Source organism: Emydura macquarii, unplaced genomic scaffold (assembly GCF_026122565.2).
Source record: "Emydura macquarii macquarii isolate MOO-44397 ecotype Brisbane River unplaced genomic scaffold, CSIRO-AGI_Emac_v2 contig_2205, whole genome shotgun sequence".
In the NCBI taxonomy this organism is placed as follows: domain Eukaryota; kingdom Metazoa; phylum Chordata; order Testudines; family Chelidae; genus Emydura; species Emydura macquarii.
In genome coordinates, this window is record NW_027132342.1 from 23,756,941 (window position 1) to 23,775,637 (window position 18,697).

Below are 18,697 nucleotides of genomic sequence, written 5' to 3' on the forward strand. Positions count from 1 at the left end.
ATCGACAGACACTTTCGCCCAGCATTATACTATAATGCACGCCACCACAACAGACAGTCTCCTAGGGCATGCTGTCCTATCCTCAGCAGTACATGTCGCTCCGAAGCCCCAGCCTTCCAACAAGGGACACTGCTTTATAGTCACCTACAGTGAAGCAGTCATAGGGACATCACTCAGAAAAGAAAAGTTACTCATTCTGTGCAGTAACTGAGGTTCTTCAAGATGTGCGTCCCTCTGGATGCTTCATTACCCGCCCATCTCCCCTCTACTTTGGAGCCAAAAACATAAACTCTGCAGCAGAGAAGGAACTGGGAGCGGTTGGACCACACAGCTCTCTCTCTCTCTCTCTCTCTCTCTCTATATATAGTTATATAATATGTCCCGTGCAGAGTGCAAGAGGGGGGAAATGTGCAGTCCAACAGGCACTGTTGATGAACATCTCTGATCCCAAGTGAAGGGGGTGCTTCTGCACCTACAGTGGAGCCCCCAAAGGGAGATACATCTCAAAAAACCTCAGTTACTGCACAGGATGAATAACCTTCTCTTCTTTGCTAACATTTTATACATTTGGGACAGGATCAAAGGCCCATTAAAGTCATTAGGAATCTTCCCACTTATTTCATTGGCATTTGGATCAGGACTTTCCTAAAGGGCTGTGGATAGGGACATGATATAATATTGTTAGTGATGTTTTTTCTAGAAGTCATGCTTTTGATATTTAGACACAATACTTGTCCCACATGACTTTTACTTGATGGAATGTATCAATTTTACACTTCAGTAAATGATGATGGATGGCCCAGTGTAAGTGTCAAAGAAAGTGCAGAAGGCTCAAAGAACCCATTCCCACTCACCCCTATTCAATAGGTACCTGCACAGGGAACAACCAAAGTCTTTGTCCTTGCACTCCCAGTGTGCAAGGACCAGGATAATTTAGAATAAGTGATAGTGCTATATTCTGCAAAAGGGGTGAGATGCATGTGAGGCCATAAACTGACCCCTTTCTGCACCAGGCACAATGTAGGCACAATGTATTCAGATGCTGCTGCTTTGTGGCATTGGGTAGGTTGTATTACACTGTCACACACTATGGCTGAAATGCCATAAAAAGTCCTTATTGTCTAGGACTTATTTTTTGCTTTGTATTATTAAATTGCCACTTTGAATGCATGACACCCAAAACTACATTCAAATAATACTTAAACCCATCAAAACAAGGTACCATAGAGCTGAACGTATATTTTTCCCACTTTTCTCCCAACCCTCTTCTTTCTGAAGATATGAAAGTGCTTTCAAAATACATCACAAGGGATTTTTTAAAAGGTTTTCATTAACATTTTCTTTTTAGTTAGTATTTGATTCCAAGGTTCCTATCTCTGATTGAATGCCAGTCCTTTGGTAATGTGTGGGCAGAGCCAGCATAGTAGCATTCAGACAGAGACTGTGTCCCAGCAGAGGTTAGACTGGGAAGTGACATTTACCATCTCTTGCTCACACACTTCTGCTTCTGACCCTCCCTACCAGCAGATTCCTTCTCATTCAAACCAAGGATTGTTCCCCTCATCCCCAAGTATCTTTAATCTAGAAGGAGCTCATATAAATATCTATTTACAGTGTGTGTTGTGCCACTTTTCAGTCCTTAACTCAACAATTTCATGTTTTAAATAGTAGAGTATAATCCAGACTGTAATTAATGCTTTGTACATTTTTCGGTAGTAAAAGTTTCAAAAGACACTTCTTTAAATTATAGAAGTGCAAAATAAATGGAAGGCCCGATCAGAGGCCCAAAACGTAACCTAACTATTTTCAGTACTTTAAAATTGTGATTTGTGAACTTCAAAAATTTACAAATGAGTCATTTTGTTCAGCTGTTCCAGAATAGTGTGTATATTGGACTCTTTGCATACAACTATGCTAGATCTTCAAATTTTACAGCCAACGTGAAATGACTGAACCTGTATATTATTCTAAGCAAATGTATATGATAGTTATATTAGGAAACAAGTATTTTTTGCCTTTCTAGTTATCATGAGGATCTTTAAAGATTTCTAGCAGGCAGGTTGAGTTACAGTTCCTTCAGCTATTAGTTATAATCTATGTATAGAGATGTTTAGCATATCTAAGAAATTCCTTTCGGTTACACTTTGAGGTGTTATATATATAAATAACCACAGATGTATATACCTACAGGTGGGTATCTATACATGTAAGTAACCCCAAATCTGAAACAATGAGTTCATATATATGATTGATTTGGAGAAATGTGCAAGGAAAAAAGTTTCAAAATTTGTTTACATACATACTCCCAGCTTGTCTGTTTGCAAACACCTGCTAGTATAAATACTAAGACCAAATACCTACAGTTAGGCAGTTTTTTATGGAACGGTTACTTATACACATAAAACATGACATTTGCAACCACATTTTTGTAATACTTGAATGGAATTGAATGACTTATCTTGTCATTTTTTTTCTTAATGAGGCTAAGCTATGTATATGGATTTGCACCAGATAGTTCTTGGGAATAATAGAATTCTATTGCATATCTTAAATTAATTTGGTGCAAGCTGGTGCAACTGTAAATCCAAATGACAACTCTTAGATGACTAGCTCTCTTTGGAATAGTATCAATAATATGTTGTGTTCAATAAGCAAATTATATGAAAATTATGTATAATGTAATTTGTTTCCCCATACAAATATGGACTTATGTGTCCCATATGTCCAGGTTGGTCTTTTTATTGTACAGTTTTATTTTGTTTTTTTGGTCAGAGAGGGGTGGCTTATGCAGGGATGTATGCTCAGCAACTGTAGTCTTATAGATCAGTTTCTTCTATTGGATCTTGCCTTTGGTCATGGAAAAGGTTTCCTTCTGCTATCCTTTCCTTCCCACTTTGAATAATGGTAATGGCATTATCAGTTGCTGAGTTCTTGAACATGTATGGTTGTTGCTGGTTTTTCAAAAGCTATTGTTATGCTTTTAATATTGCTGTCTTCTGCCAGATATCCTACTGGAAGTTAACAATTTTTGATATCCTGCAGCCATGTGCTAAATGTGGCAACAAGTTACTTCACTACCTTTGGATTCTCTGCTGAGGTTACTCTTGTTTTATGAGCGTCCTGCACTCAAATGGCTGTAACTGACATTATCTCGTGTGGATTGTGATTCACACAGCTGTTGTCTGGCTTGATGCACAAACTGTTCATCCTGCTCTTGATGGTAATACAAAACACCTTCTAAATATATCAGCAACTTTAGCCTATGCTGTTTCTAACTGAAGATTAGGATACTGTGCAAGTGCTGGCAATTTTTCCAAATTTTCCCCTGCACCACCATCTCCTCATTTCATCTTGGATCTCAGCAAGGCTCAGATTCAGGAAAAGTGGGTGGGAAGCAGTTCCTTTTGCTAAAAAGTAGTTTGTTTGGTTTTATAATATATATAGGAAGAGAGCTGAAGGTAAGGAACATTTCCACTGTGAATCTCATCAGTTATAAATAGTTTTCTGATGAGACAGTGAATTTCTTCTCATCTATCTTGTGCAGTACTTCTTCAGAAACTAATTAATAAAACAATGTATGTAAATATAACATAATCAGTTTATCATATTTAATCTTCCTTGGACTTTGTCAATTTAATAAAAATGGTTCACTCTTTATGATAAAAGTTACAAATAATACAACCATTATAACGTTTGATTTAGCACACCTTGTAACTGAAACTTTCATATCTCTTTAATTTAGTTTTCGACTTCCCAGTGAAATATTTAAATTTAAGATCTTCAGTAATATCAAAGTGAATCTTATAACAATGCCTCCTACTCCTCTCTTGATAGGAAAATGTTTTTTGGTTTTTTTTATATTAGGACTGTTTTAAAGTATTACAATTTTTCCCTGTCTCTCTTTCCTTAACACCTCCACTCTTTCTAAAACATATTACAGTCGGGGACTGAAACTGTTGATTGGCAGCAATTTTAAGCACCAATAATCAAAGCTGAGCAATTTTAGTATCTATTGTGTTTTACTTGCAGGAGGATTTTCTTATAATGGAACACTATGCTGCACAAATGAATCATTTATTATGTAAGATGTATTTTTTTTATTATGGAGCCTTTCTCTGTTTGCTGAAGCAGAGGGTGCCCTCCTGGAAATATCATAATGAAGTCTTCCATCACACAGGAGGAAAATAACCTGCCATATCACCTAATCAGCTCTATTAAATCTCAATGTTTTCCTTCTGAAGTTTCAGCATAATATCTCCATTCTAGGAAGTACAAAAGCAGGATAATAAACTCAAGCACAACCTTAGAATTCCTACTGCCCTTAAGCAAATAGAAAATGACTGACCACCCCCCCTTCACAGCCCACAATCTCTCAGACAATAAACACATAAAATAGTTACTAAGCATTTTGTTGCTGTAGGCAACTATTTGTTCTGCCTACAGTATGTTTGAACAACCATGAATAAAGTAATTATACTTTATCTTCTTAACCCTTTTGGTATCAGTGAGCTACACCACAAATACAATAAAAAGGGACATATAGTCAAAAGATATGTGTCCCCTGTTCAGCTATCTTAATTCACATTATTTAAAACATTTAATCACCAAGATAGTGTCTTGAGAGACACATCTCATTTAGTTCAAGTCCCAGTGAACATGCAGTCTCACAAAAGTATCCTTCAATACCATAAAAAAATATTTAATAGAAGACACTCCCTCTAAAATCACCAAACCATGATGATTTAAATTTTGTTTTTGCACTCAAAAGCCTTTTTATAAGTTCCTTAAAGTCAGATAATGTTTGTGCTAATTTTGATGGAACAAATTGTTTCTTTCAATTTGAGGTTGCTACCCCAAAAGCCCTGCCTCTCATAGTTTTGGCTGCAGACATTTAAAATAGATTAGGTTGTTTGAAGAGCGTATTTGAAGTCCATGGTAGCTAAAGTGAACATAAATATACTGGAGCTAAAGTTATGAGCACATTTATACAATGTTGTAAACCAATTTTGCTATCTTTGCTTGGGAGAAATTTCGTCAGTGGCAGAGGTCACAGTAAAGAATCCCCAGTTCATAAGACAATGAAACATGCAGTTTATTATATAATGTTTCCACACATTGCAGTACCACCCTTTGCTTTTATAGGGATACTGCCAATTTTCAGATAGTGTTTCCTTTGAATAGCTTTTCTCAGGAATAGTTTAATTCCTTTTTAAAATAATGTTTTTAATTCAGGAACGTCTGTTCCTTCATAGTTTTGAGAGATGAGATCTTTATTGTTGTGAGTCTCAGCCCATCTAAAACATGACCAAAACCACATCTTCCACCATCCCCCTCCTTCTCATTTATGTGTTGCTGCCCAGGCCTTTTCCCTTTCAGTAGCCTTGGCAGGCAGCAACACAACATTCCTAACCCTCACCTCACTTCTCTATCCCCTGCCAAGGAATGAAGATCATCACCCTGGTTCCCCAACCTGCTGGCTACTTGTGCTTCTCCAGCTCCTGTGGAGGGAGCCCAGTTATGAAATAGTAGAGCTATGGCTGGACTCTGACTCCTGTGGAAGAGGGCATAAGATCCTGAATTTTCAGTTGCCCTTCCCTGCCTCTCCCCCACCAGAGTTTGTAATTAAGGGAGGAAATAACAAAGAGGTTTGGCAACAATTTTAGTCACAGAGATAGTGAGGAAAGGACAGATTTTTGAGACCATAGTTTTTGTTCTACCACAGGATTTGGGGGTGATACCTGAGTGAGGAGTTGCATACAAACAGCAACACTGTTTGCATAGGTGAGGGCAGAATTTTGGAAATGTCGACAGGAAGGAGGAGAAGCTGCTTTCATTTTAACTGGAAAAGATCTATTGCCTTATCTAATGCATCTGCAGAAAGTGAGGGATTGTATCCATCAATACATTTTTGAGATTTTGACCATTCTTTTAAAAGCCCTAAGCAATGAAGCTTCTGTCACTTCCCAGAGGGAACTATTCCACATTCTAATAGACCTCACTGTAGGGAATCCTTTGATATTTGATCTGCATTTTCTTTTATTAATTATGTCCCATTATCTCTAGTTATACCTTCTTCTACAACTTCAAGTAATACATCTTTAATCCTAGTATCTACACCGTTTAAATATTTGTAAGAAGCTGTTATTGTTCCCTCCCCTTAGTAGTCATGGCGTAACCAACCTATGCATACGTAGCTCTTTTGATCTTTTTTTATCTCAGTTTCTCCAGCCTCCTGGTTTTGGGTTTTATTTTTAATTTTTTTGTTCTAAATATTGTTCTCAAACTCATATAAAGAAACTAAAATACTATTCTATTCAGCAGTAATATATGAACTTAAAATTCCTTTTATTGTATAATTCGGACAGGAATTTAGGAAAATGGGAGTAGTAGTGTGTGCATGTCTACTGATATATAGAACAGTACTCAGATAATGAGTTGCACTATGGCTGTTTCAGATCTGCTTTTCTTAGTTTGCTGAAAGAATTTGAAAGCGCTTTACATTTTATCATAAAAAATGGCATCAATATGATCCAAAGCATTGGGAAAATCTTGTACAATGTTTAATCTATGGCTGTTCAGCATCAGGAAGAAATAATAATATATACTTTGATTGGGTGCTTAGAGACTAGCAAATGGAACAAATACTGAAAAATGTAGTCAGATTCTGATCTTATTTACACTGTTGTAAATCCATTGACGCTGGTAGAGTTATTCTGGATTAACAAGAGTATAACGGATCAGAATCTAGACAAGTAGTATTTATATCTCTGTCTCCCATAGCAATTATTCCTAGTCAAAAAAGAAAACCTAATTACATATCCATTCTCCTAACTGCTATTTTTATTATACATACAGGAATCAGCCCAAGGGTTTGGCCATCCTGCTTTCCTCAGGGGTTACACATCCAGGATGCTACACTACTATTTAAAACAACATCAGAGAGTCAAAACTAAACATCAGGGGTAGACGCAGCTGAGCTGCCTCACAGCTGATCGGCCAGCTACATCATCAAAGAGGATCCCCCCTCATCATCCCCTCTTCATGCGTAAGCCACCTGAAGAAACAAAATACAGCCATCATAATAACTACTGAAAATACTTGTCCTTCCAATAAGCAACAAAGGAATCCATATACTGTACAGCATTAGAGCAAGATTTATGAAAAGCTATATAAGTGAATAAAGTGAATTAAACATTCGTGTTCCCCAACCCAAGATGTTTCTACAATGTTTTTAATAAATATAACTAAACACAAATCAGTTTGTGCTTCCTGTCTTATGAGTTCAACATCTGGAAGACCTATATTAACAATAACATTGATGCAGTACCTGAGGAAGATTGGATGGCAAAATTCTGGGCTGATTCCTAAATGTACACTATAAAAAGAGTAATTAGAGAATGGATATATGTGATTTCTTTTGTTTGAACTAAGAACAATTTGCTAAGAGGTGTAATGAATTTAAATACTGTGGAACCTGTTCTCTTTGTTGTTACTTAATCCTGTTAACCCTGGGATGTGCAGTGGATCTTGAATGGGATTTCCAATACACACACCATTAACCTATATGATCTGGTTTGATTTGTGATTTTGTTTTTGTTAATTTGTGGCTCCCTGGAAAGTGGAAGTACAAAATGTGAATTATGTGGAGAAATGAATATTAAGTATGCTTGTCATTTTGTCAAGATTTTTAAAATACAAGAGGATTTTCATATAAGGCCTGACTCTCCTCCCACTTAAACTAGTTTTGCATTACAGTAAATAAGTTGCCTTCAGTGGATTAACTCCTAATTGACACCGGTGTAGGTAAGAAGAGACTTGGGCCCATTGTGTACGTATATCCACTGCATCTTCAGAATAAATGGTAGTGAGATCTAATGTGCTCTCACTCTGAAGAGGAGGATTCAATATAGCAAAAGAGGAGAAATTCAGACCTGAATAAAAATGAGCAAACTAACTGAAGCTGACTTATTACCAAGCTTTGCACACACATTCTTCCCAGCAACATACCTTGCAGAAGTTACATCTACCAATCAACAATTAAACCCTTTTCATTTATTAAATTAATTTCATTCTTCACAGTAGAAAAAATAGTTTTGTTCCTGAAATCATGACAGTTTGTGTTACATCACCTAAGGTTGTATTTAGTTTTTACCTTAGCCCTGGCGTACTCTTGGCCTCAACCAGACAATAATTGAGTCACAAAATACTTTATTAATAGCTAATGATTGCCTCTTCATTAAGTGAATGTTACAAATTACCATGCAAACCCTCAAATTAAGTTTTGTTTTAGATATGTTCAATTTGTGTCATATGTGCCAATGTGATCAGTCCCCAATAAGTAATTCTCCGTGTTCACCAAGCTCCCCAAAACTTGTCATGTCACTGTCAGAAGACAAAATAATGCAGGTGCCTCATAATAGTTGTATGTTTTTAAAATAGTGGCATGTTATAACATATTGAAGTGTATTTGATAATGCAGTGCTCCATAGTTACAGAACTCCTGGCTCTGGGAAGAATATAGGTATAGTGGTGATTTTAGCATTGGGGGCTTGCAACAGACAGGCATTCACACACCACCATCCTGGTGATGTCCAGTGTCTCAGTGAACTCTTCAGGAGCCCACTGACATCATCAGAACTTATCTGCATTGAAATCATTCCTCAACTACATTGTATGACATGATTTTCATAGGATTAAACCATGGGGAAGAGGGAAAGGAGAGAGGATGACTGTTGGGTGAGGTAATAAACAGTGGACTCATAATATAAAGCAGAGGTCAGAGTCAAGCCTAGGAGGTGATGGAAGGAGTTATTTGGTTAGTTAAAATAACACAATAGGAAAGAATAGAACTAGGCAAGGAGACTAATATACATGAAGTGTATGTGTGTCATACAACAGAAAGAAAAGGGTTATTTAAAAAGAGAAAAAATAGATTAGAGTTTATTTAACGAACAAAAAACCTGAAGATATGTAGTAGCAATTAGTTGTGAAGTTCTATAATATGCAAGATTACTTTCCGGTCTCCATTTTCCTTTGGTCTGTAATTTGATTATTTGATTGTAATTGCAAGCTGTTTAGGGCAGGAAACTGTCTTCATGCATTTCTCGAAAGCCCTTAGAAGACTAATCAAGATATTGCCCAAAACTGTAGACTCTATTGTTGATAGTTTATCAATGTTTATATAATACCAAAATGGAACTCTAGAGAAAACTGAAAAGATCCATGTCCCATTTCAAAGAGTTTGTATCAGACAAGACAAAACACAGGACCTTATTTCAAGTAGTAAGGCTTGTGTGAAGAGTTCACTGGAGAGTAGACCAATGTAGAAAGGATGCTTTTGAAGAAGTGGATTTTAAGGTGGCAAAGCTTGCTAGCATATTTTTATTTTGAGTGGTGCATTAATGTAATTTGCTTTTTCATTGCAAAATTTGTGAATGTTCTTTGGAACTCTGTTAAGGAGCAAAGGAGCAATTACCTGCCTCCTTCTCTGCATTTCCCCAGCTATGCACTTTGCATACAGATATTCCCATTTAATTGGAGTACGCCCCACTCACTCAATTGAAGCAGGGTGATGGTAGGCAAAACAGAAAGGATTTCATGTTTAGTTCTGCAAGTTTACTGTATTTCCACAGGTTAACCTAGTTTATTGCTCTATTGTTGTAGTTCTAATATGTACTGTATTTCAGTTTAAGTATGTATTGGTCTTTGTCTCTCTTTTGTAAGGAGCAAAAGGGCAAATTTTGTTCACAGTTCAGTATAGACTTGAAGATCAGAAGGGACCATTATGATCATCTAGTCTGACTTCCTGCACAATGCAGGCCACAGAACCTCACCCAACCACTCCTGTAGTAGACCCCTAACCTATGATTGAGTTATTGAAGTCCTCAAATAATGGTGTAAGGACTTTAAGGTACAGAGAATCCACCAGCAAGTGACCTGTGCCCCATACTGCAGAGGAAGGCAATCCCCCCACCACCACCCCGCACGGCCTCTACCAATCTGCCCTGAGGGAAAATTCCTTCCTGACCCCAAATATGGCGATCAGCTAAACCCTGAGCATGTTGGCAAGACTCACCAGCCAGACATCCAGAAAGAATTCTCTGTAGTAACTCAGAACCCACCTCATCTAACATCAATTCACAGGGCATTGGGCATGTTTATCACTAGTAGTCAAAGATCAGTTAATTGCCAAATTAGACTGTCCCATCATATCATCCACTCCATAAACTTATCAAGCTCAGTCTTGAAGCCAGCTAGGTTTTTTGCCCCCACTGCTCCCCTTTGAACGCTGTTCCAGAACTTCACTCCTCTAATGGTTAGAAACCTTCATTTAATTTCAAGTCTAAACTTCCTGATGGCCAGTTTATAGCCAGTAGTTCCTGTTGTCCACATTGGTGCTGAACTTAAATAATTCCCCTCCCTCCCTTATATTTATCCCGCCTATATATATAGAGAGCAATCATATCTTCCATCAGCCTTCTTTTTGTTAGGCTAAACAAGCCAAGCTCTTTGAGGCTTCTGTCATAAGGCATATTTTCCATTCCTCGGATCATCCTAGTAGCCCTTTCCTGCACATGTTCCAGTTTGAATTAATCTTTTTTAAACATGAGAGACCAGAACTGCACAAAGTATTCTAGATGAGATCTTACCAGTGCCTTGTATAACAGTACTAACACCTCCCTATCTCTACTGGAAATATCTCGCCTGATGTATCCTAGGACTGAATTAGCGTTCTTCATGGACACATCACATTGGCAGCTCATAGTCATTCTGTGATCAACCAATACACCCAAGTCATAGAATCATAAAAGATTAGAATTGGGAGGGACCTCAGGAGGTCATCTAATTAAACCCCCTGCTCAAAACAGGACAAAGTCCTGCTCATAGTACTCCTCCTTCTCTCTCACTTCCAATTGATGCATCCCCAGTTTATAGCAAATTTTTTGTTATTAGTCTCTAAATGCATGACCTTGCACTTTCCACCATTACATTTCATCCTATTTCTATTACTCCAGTTTACAAAGTCATCCAGATCTTCTTGTATGATATCCCGGTCCTTCTCCGTATTAGCAATACCTCCCAACTTTGTGTCATCCACAAACGTTATTAGCTCACTCCCACTTTTTGTACCAAGGTCGGTAATAAAAAGGTTAAATAAAATTATCCCAAAACCAATCCCTGAGGAACTCCATTAGTAATCTCCCTCCAACCTGACAGTTCACCTTTCAGTTAGACCCATTGTAGTCTCCCCTTTAACCAGTTCCTTATACACATTTCAATTTTCATATTAATCCCTGTCTTTTCCAATTTAATTTATAATTCCCCATGTTGAACTGTATCAAATGCCTTACTGAAATCTAGGTAAATTAGATCCACTGAATTCCCTTTGTCTAAGAAAGCTGTTATCTTCTCAAAGAAAGAGATCAGGTTTGTCTGTCACGATCTACCTTTTGCAAAACCATGTTGTATTTTGTTCTTATTACAGTTAACCTCAATGTCTTTAACTATTTTTTCTTTAATTTTTTTTCCCAAGACCTTGCATACTACTAAGGTCAAATTAACAGGCCTGTAGTTACCTGGATCACTTATTTTTCCTTTTCTTAAAAATAGGAACTATGTTAGCAATTCTCCAGTCATATGGTACAATTCCTGAGTTTACAGATTCATTAAAAATCCTTGCTAATGGGCTTGCAATTTCATGTACCAATTCCTTTAATATTCTTGGATGGAGGTTATCCAGGCCCCCCGATTTAGTCCCATTAAGCTGTTCAAGTTTGGCTTCTACCTCGGATGTAGTAATTTCTACTTCCATATCCTCATTCCCATTAGCCATTATCCCTAAACTCTTCATTAGCCTCATTAAAAACTGAGGCAAAGTATTTGTTTAGATATTGGGCCATGCCTAGATTATCCTTAACCTCCACCCCAAACTCAGTGCTTAGTGGTCCCACTTCTTCTTTGTTTTCTTCCTATTTATATGGCTAAAGAAACTTTTACTATTGGTTTTAATTCCCTTTTCAAGGTCCAACTCTACTTGGCTTTTGGCATTTCTCACTTTATCCCTACATGTTCTGACCTCTAAGAGGTAGCTTTCCTTAATGATCCCTGCCATCTTCCACTCCTTGAAGGCTTTCTGCTTTCTCCTAATAACCTGTCTGAGATGCTTGCTCATCCAGCTTGGTCTACCATTCTTGCCTATGAATTTTTTCCCCTTCCTTGGGATGCAGGCTTCAGATAGTTTCTGCAACTTTGACATGAAGTAATTCCAACCCTCCTCCACCTTTAGATCCCTGAGTTCTTCAGTCCAGTTCACTTCCCTAACTAATTCCCTTAATTTTTTAAAGTTAGCCCTTTTTAAATCAAAGACTGTAGTCACAGATCTATTTTTGTTTATCGTTCCATTTAGTTTAAACTGAATTAGCTCATGGTTGCTCGAACCAAGGTTGTCCCCTACAATCAATTCTTCTATGAGGTCTTCACTACTTACCAATACCAAATCTAAAATGGCATCCCATCTTGTTGGTTCAGCAACTATTTGGTGAAGGAATCTGTCAGCTATCACATCCAGGAAAATCTGGGCCCTATTATTACTACTAGCACATGTCTTCCAGTCTATATCTGGAAAGTTAAAGTCTCCCATAATTACACAATTCCCAGTAGTATTTACTTCATTAAAAACATTAAAGAGGTCTCAATCCATAGCCAAATCAGATTCCAGTGGTCTGTAGCACACCCAACCACTATCCCAGGGGAAGCTCTAGTAGCTTCCTTCCTCAATGTGATTTTCAGACAGACAGATTCCATCTTATCCATTCCATCACTTCTAATTTCTTTACAGTCTACCTCCTCATTGTCCTACAATGCTACTCCACCACCTTTATTTCTGTCTTTCCTAAACAGCACATACCCTTCAATACCGGTACTCCAGTCATGACTACTATTCTACCATGTTTCTGTTATCCTTACAATATCTGGTTTCACTCCTGCACCAGTAGCTCTAGTTCCTCCATTTTGTTGCCCAGGCTCCTCGCATTGGTGTACAAACATCTTAATTTTTGCTGTTTGGCTTCGCTCACATTCCTTACCCGATTTCGCACAGTTATTCTACTGCCAGTATCTCCTATTAGACTTGTGGCTACACTGCTCTTCCTCTTAATGTCCATTCTCCTACCCACTGCTGTATCCTTTCTTACTTCATTTTCCTCCCTCTCAATGTTAAAATCAGGTGTGGCTATTACCTGGGCATCTCCCCCAAATTTCTAGTTTAAAGCTCTCTTAATCAGCTGTGCTAACCCCCATCCTAGAAGTCTATTTCCCTCCCTACTCAGGTGAAGTTCATCCCAGGTGAACAGTCCTCTGTCCGTGAGTGCTTCCCAGTGGCCATACATCCCAAAGCCCTCCTTGTAGCATCACTGCCTGAGCCATCTGTTGTTCATCATAATCTTGTCACGCCTTTGTTGTCCTCCTCTAGGGACAGGCAGAATACCTAGGCAGGCTTACTCAGATTCTTAACCATTTAATAGCCTTTATTTATTAACTTGCTACAACTACTTAAATTGAATCTTTCTTTTACTGATTCATTTTTTTATATAATTACAAACAACAAAAAATTGATTATAATGATTAAATGTTAGATACAAAACTTACTAATACAACAACTTAAAACTTAAGCAATTTGTTTTACCAAAAATCTTGTTCCCTTATTCTATTACAAACCTTCAAAACACATATAAAACTAAAAAAACCAACTAACAATTACAAAACAAATACAAAAAACAAATATTCCAACAATTACAATCACAATCACTCCTGGAATACAAGTAGAATTATTGCTAATTTTACATTCACATTTACTACTCACCACATACAGAGATGAACTCAGCTGCAGCAAAACAACAAATATTTTATGACCTGGTCTTTTTATTTAGAGCTCTATTTTTTATCCAGGTGGAACCTCTATCATATTCACACCCACGTTATCATCCGCAGGACAAGTCCCAATGGGTTATCAGCCCAATTACAATGGGCTGGAGAGAGGCAGGATGGCTGATCAGACCCTCTTGCAGGCACGATTCTGGTGTACCCCTTGGGGAGGCTTGGTGGTCCCCACGACAAGGCTCTCTAATTTTTGCTTTGTCTGACAACCCTTTTATCTCCACTCCAGCCTATACGCCCGTAAAACCAATTATGGGCATTTTCTACGTCACTTTGTCGGTCACTCCTTGAGGAATTCCTAGGCCAGGAGTTTATCCTTGACCAGGTGTAACTTGCCAACTAAAAGTTGCAGCGACTGCAAACTTCCAAATATGGGCCTGGAACTGCTGGGTTCACAAGTCCCTCTTATTTCAAATTTAATCGCTCATTTTTTGGTCAAGTCGGAGTTCTTTGCTGCCTTTGAGTTTTCTCCCCCATCTGGCTCATAACTCATACTTACTTATCTCAAAACTAAGAACTTCCCCTTATCTACTACAAAATAGCAAAAAACAGCTACAAAAATAATTGGTTACAAAACCTTGAAACACAATTAACAGCCTTCAGTAGATTTCTTCATTTATCACATATAAATTGGTTACTTGTTCCTTTCTCATCATGGACTCGGGGCACACACACAATAGAATGATTTTAACCTGTTACGACAAACCAGTTTCCACCTGCATTTGAGCAATAAGGAAATGAACACTTTTATTTGGATTTGGTTCTCGTTTATTTGTTTTGAGTCTTCCATGTCACAACCTACAAGACAATAAATATATGTCAAGGCCAGGAAATATAATATTTCCAGAAACAGGAGATCAACGTGAGGATAAATGACTAAGGATATGCAGAAACTTGTGTTTATTGACATTATAGGTAATCTGTCATCAAAATCACCATCTACATCAATCTCAACATCTGAAATCTCACATTAAAAAAAATCCTTGTAAGATTCTACTGGTTCGTTAAAAGAAAAGAAAAGTGTGTGTGGGGGGAATATATAACCACCCTCCCTTTTCCACTTCCACCCCCGTTTAGCAGCCAATAAGTGTGTTTGGGTGAATGATTATTAGATGGAGGAAATGCCTCTGGGTGAGAATGCTGTTGCAGATTAAGTAAAAAATCATTCTCTCACACTGTACTGCATGGAATAGACAAGTATTACAAATGGTACCTGGTCAGTCCCCTGTACATGACTAATCTGATAACTATAATTTAGCATAGTTTATCTATTTGGAAGGATAACTGGCTCCTCAAAAACCTTTGAAAAACACTATTCAGAAACAATCCTGTTTATATGCCATTTTGGTTTCTCCCCACACACACACCTTTTAAAAAAAAAATCTCCAGGGATGTTTTTCATGAAAACAGGCTTTTGTTGCTTCAGAGTTCATCTGCTCCTAACTGCTAGTTTCCCACTTGAATTCTTAATCCTGTGCTGATGACATAATTCTAAAAGCAACGCATTGTGGCTCATAAACAATAAATGTTGGTAAACATTATAGGAAGGGATTTTTTTTTTGTATGGATCAATGACTTCACTGAAGCTGTGCCCATCTAAGATAGCTGTCAGTTTGGCTTGTGTGTATGTATTCATGTTAGTGTGTGTGTGTATGTCCCTTTCTAGCCATCTAATTTATCTACTTATATGGCTCCGCCAGTATTTTAATAACCCAGGATGGATGTCCAATATATTACTTGTTATGAGACTCTCAAGGAGGTTTAAAATGTATGAACTAATTATTACAGAAAGGCAGTCTGAAGAATATAGATGTGATGTAAAAGTTATATACAAATTCAATAAAATTAAAAGGGAGCATTACACTATTACTAAACAAGGTGATATAATTTAAAGTATAGCTTTCTGAACTGCTTCTTGTGTTATGGTTATCTTGCTTACTTCCTCCCTCCCCTGCCTTCTGAAGTTGGATATGTCTCAGTTTCCTGCTTTTAAACAGTATTGAAAACAGTAATACTGAAAAATCAGGAGCAATGCCATTCTCATGCTGTTTCTGACCTAGTCAGAACTAGGAAGTTCACATTTTTCAAGTATATACACAGCTAAGATGTTTAATTCAAGTATTTTAGAGACTGAAACATTTAACTGGACATTCCCAGAATTCTTCCACACTCCATAGGTTGTTTTATGCCAAATCCATGCCTTTTCCAACAAATGCTCAAAGGGGGCAGGATTTGGCAAAATGCACCATTAAGATAGTCATCCATCTTGGCACTAGACTAAGAAGGCCAATTCAGTTTAAAATATATTCCAATCATTAGGTGAAATAACTGAAGTGTAGTAATGCAGAGCCACTAGACAGATGGAAGGCTGCATGTTTTTCACAGACACATCTGTTAATGTAAAAGTCTCAATGCAAATATTAGCATTCAAGCACATCATGAAGAATATGGGACACTTCCCAGATGATTTTATTTCTATTTTTTTTTTAAAAGGCTTGAGAGAGAGAAGACCTTTCTCCCAAAGGTGTCATGCTTGTGAAAGGAAATTTCAACCCTCTTCCTGAAACTATCTCCCAGAAGTTTCAAAAGCTAAGCATTAACAATTCAGCATGAATTAACTTGAAAATATATCTTATATAGGAAGATCACCTCTTGAAATTTCAGACATTTGGAATAAGCAAATTATTAGTGTTTTCTTTAAGCTGGTTGTGAACACTGTGGGTCAAATTCAGCCCTGGCATAGCTGTGCCTTATGAAATAAATGGAGTTGCATCAGCTTACAGTAGGACTGACTATGGTTGCATGGAAGAGAAAACAGAATAGAAATTATTTTTCCAAAATGTGAGAGGCTGGAAATGTTATGGTTGTAACATACTGCAGAATATAGCACATCTGTTAGGGAAGTGGAAATGATTGTCATATACCTGGTTTTTAGCCCTGCCATGCTATATGGCGTTCATTTTCATGGCACATGTACTACAAAATATAGCAGCCAATACTGTTTGCTTTTTGCACCTTATCCTTTTAGTGATGACAATGATGAACTGGCAGTGTATAGCACAGTCATTAATTGATTGTTAGTCTTATTTTGTATTGTATGTTATCTTTTGGGAGAGAAAAGTGTAGAATAATCCAGTATAGAACAGACTTTCAGATGAGCTGTTGTGTTATCCTTGTCTTGAATCCCAGACATTTTCTGTCAAATCTGCATTACTTACTTGGGCAAAATTCACATTCAAGGTCATTTGGGGCCTGCCTTTCTGAGGTTCTGACCACCTACAACTCACACTGACCTCAGCTGAAGTTGTAGGTGCTCAGTGGCTCTGAAAACCAGGCCTTTTGAATTTTGCTTGACGCCTGAACCTACACTTCATACACACTTCATACAATCAGTTCAAAGAAGGATAATGTTCCCTGTGAATTTAATTGCAGAGTGATCAGAGTCCATTCTGTGCTTGGCAACAAGAATAAAGCACCTTATACTCAAACAGTCACTGAAAATTTAGACCCAGATGTGTCAGCTTAGATTCAGTTGACTATATGCTTCAGCTTTGCAGACATCAAACCTGTCTTACAGGCCGATCCATATAGTGAGCAGAGCTGGGCAAACTTTTTTGGCCAAAACTTTTTTGGCAGCACTAAAACATTTTGCAAATGCATGTCTGTTTTGCCAAATTGTTCACATAAAAAATCCCCAAATGTTGAAACGTTTCAACTTTTTTTAAAATGAAATGTTTTGATTTTTCTGTTTGAAATTACTTTTTGTTTGGATATTTCCTTCAATTTTATGTTTAAGAACTCAAACACATAAAAAATTTCTCAATTGAAATGAAACATTTTGTTTCAGATCGAACCAAATTTTTAATTTGACCCAAAACATTTTTTTTTTCCTTGTCACTAAATTTTGATGTGATTGACCCGAAAGGATTTTTTTTAATTGCCAGCAAACTGCAATAGCTGTTGTTTACAAAACTCCAGTAGTGAGATTTCTGTCACAGGCTCTTAAGGATTCCAGTTTAATTCTGTGGTCCTATTTACAGAAAATCAGCAGGTACACATGTAAAACTCATCAACTTTAGGCTGTACCCCGAGGTTTAGTTAAGGTTGTGAGGCAAGCCTGAATATATTGATTAGCTGCTGAAAAAATAATGGCTAAAAGAGCCAAATTGTCAAAATGTATCTTAAGTCAGGCTTAATTTTTGTGCACAATTTGTGCAAATGCACACACAGTTTTTGCATAATATCACTGGTGACCATAGTATTCATACAGTGCACAGTGGATGTGTATAAATTGTTGATGCGTGAATGATAGTGTGCAAAAATGTTGCCTAAAGTTAGGTACGGACAAACAGGTTTTTTAAATGTGGCCTAGAACACTTTGTGTCAACTCTCTTTATTTAAGATCTGTAATAATCTATCTTGTGTCCTAATGCTGTGAACAAGAGAGTAAACACCATGCTAATGAAATTTACAGTTCTTATTATGTTTGGAGGAGTTGCAAACACAAGTGAGGACAGAGAAATAGTGCAAAGAAACCTAAGTGGAGGAAAATAATAAAATGATATTCAAACTGGATGTCATTTGAATGTGTAAATGACATTGACAGCACAGGGAAGAGCTGTCTAAAAAGCAATAATGTTGACAGAGACTTAGGAGTGACAGTGGATACCTTGCTAGACATGCGATAGGGCACCAAAAGGGAGACCAAAGTAGTTTCCTCACTTATGAAAAAAGTATCACAGAACTAGGAGTTAATAGTCTC

The 18,697-nt window shown here is 37.4% G+C and overlaps 1 protein-coding gene across 4 annotated transcripts in view; it reads left to right on the plus strand.

The window, feature by feature from the left end:
- Positions 1-18,697, plus strand: part of ANKS1B (ankyrin repeat and sterile alpha motif domain containing 1B) — a 736,922-nt gene that overhangs the window by 521,613 nt on the left and 196,612 nt on the right. The window contains exon 3 of one of the 4 annotated variants that reach the window (XR_010921984.1): positions 6,856-7,563. The exons of the other annotated variants lie outside the window; for them this stretch is intronic. The gene's annotated coding sequence lies outside the window, so the exon portion shown is untranslated. Of the gene's footprint in view, positions 1-6,855; positions 7,564-18,697 lie in introns of those variants that run through there. 4 annotated transcript variants of the gene reach the window in all.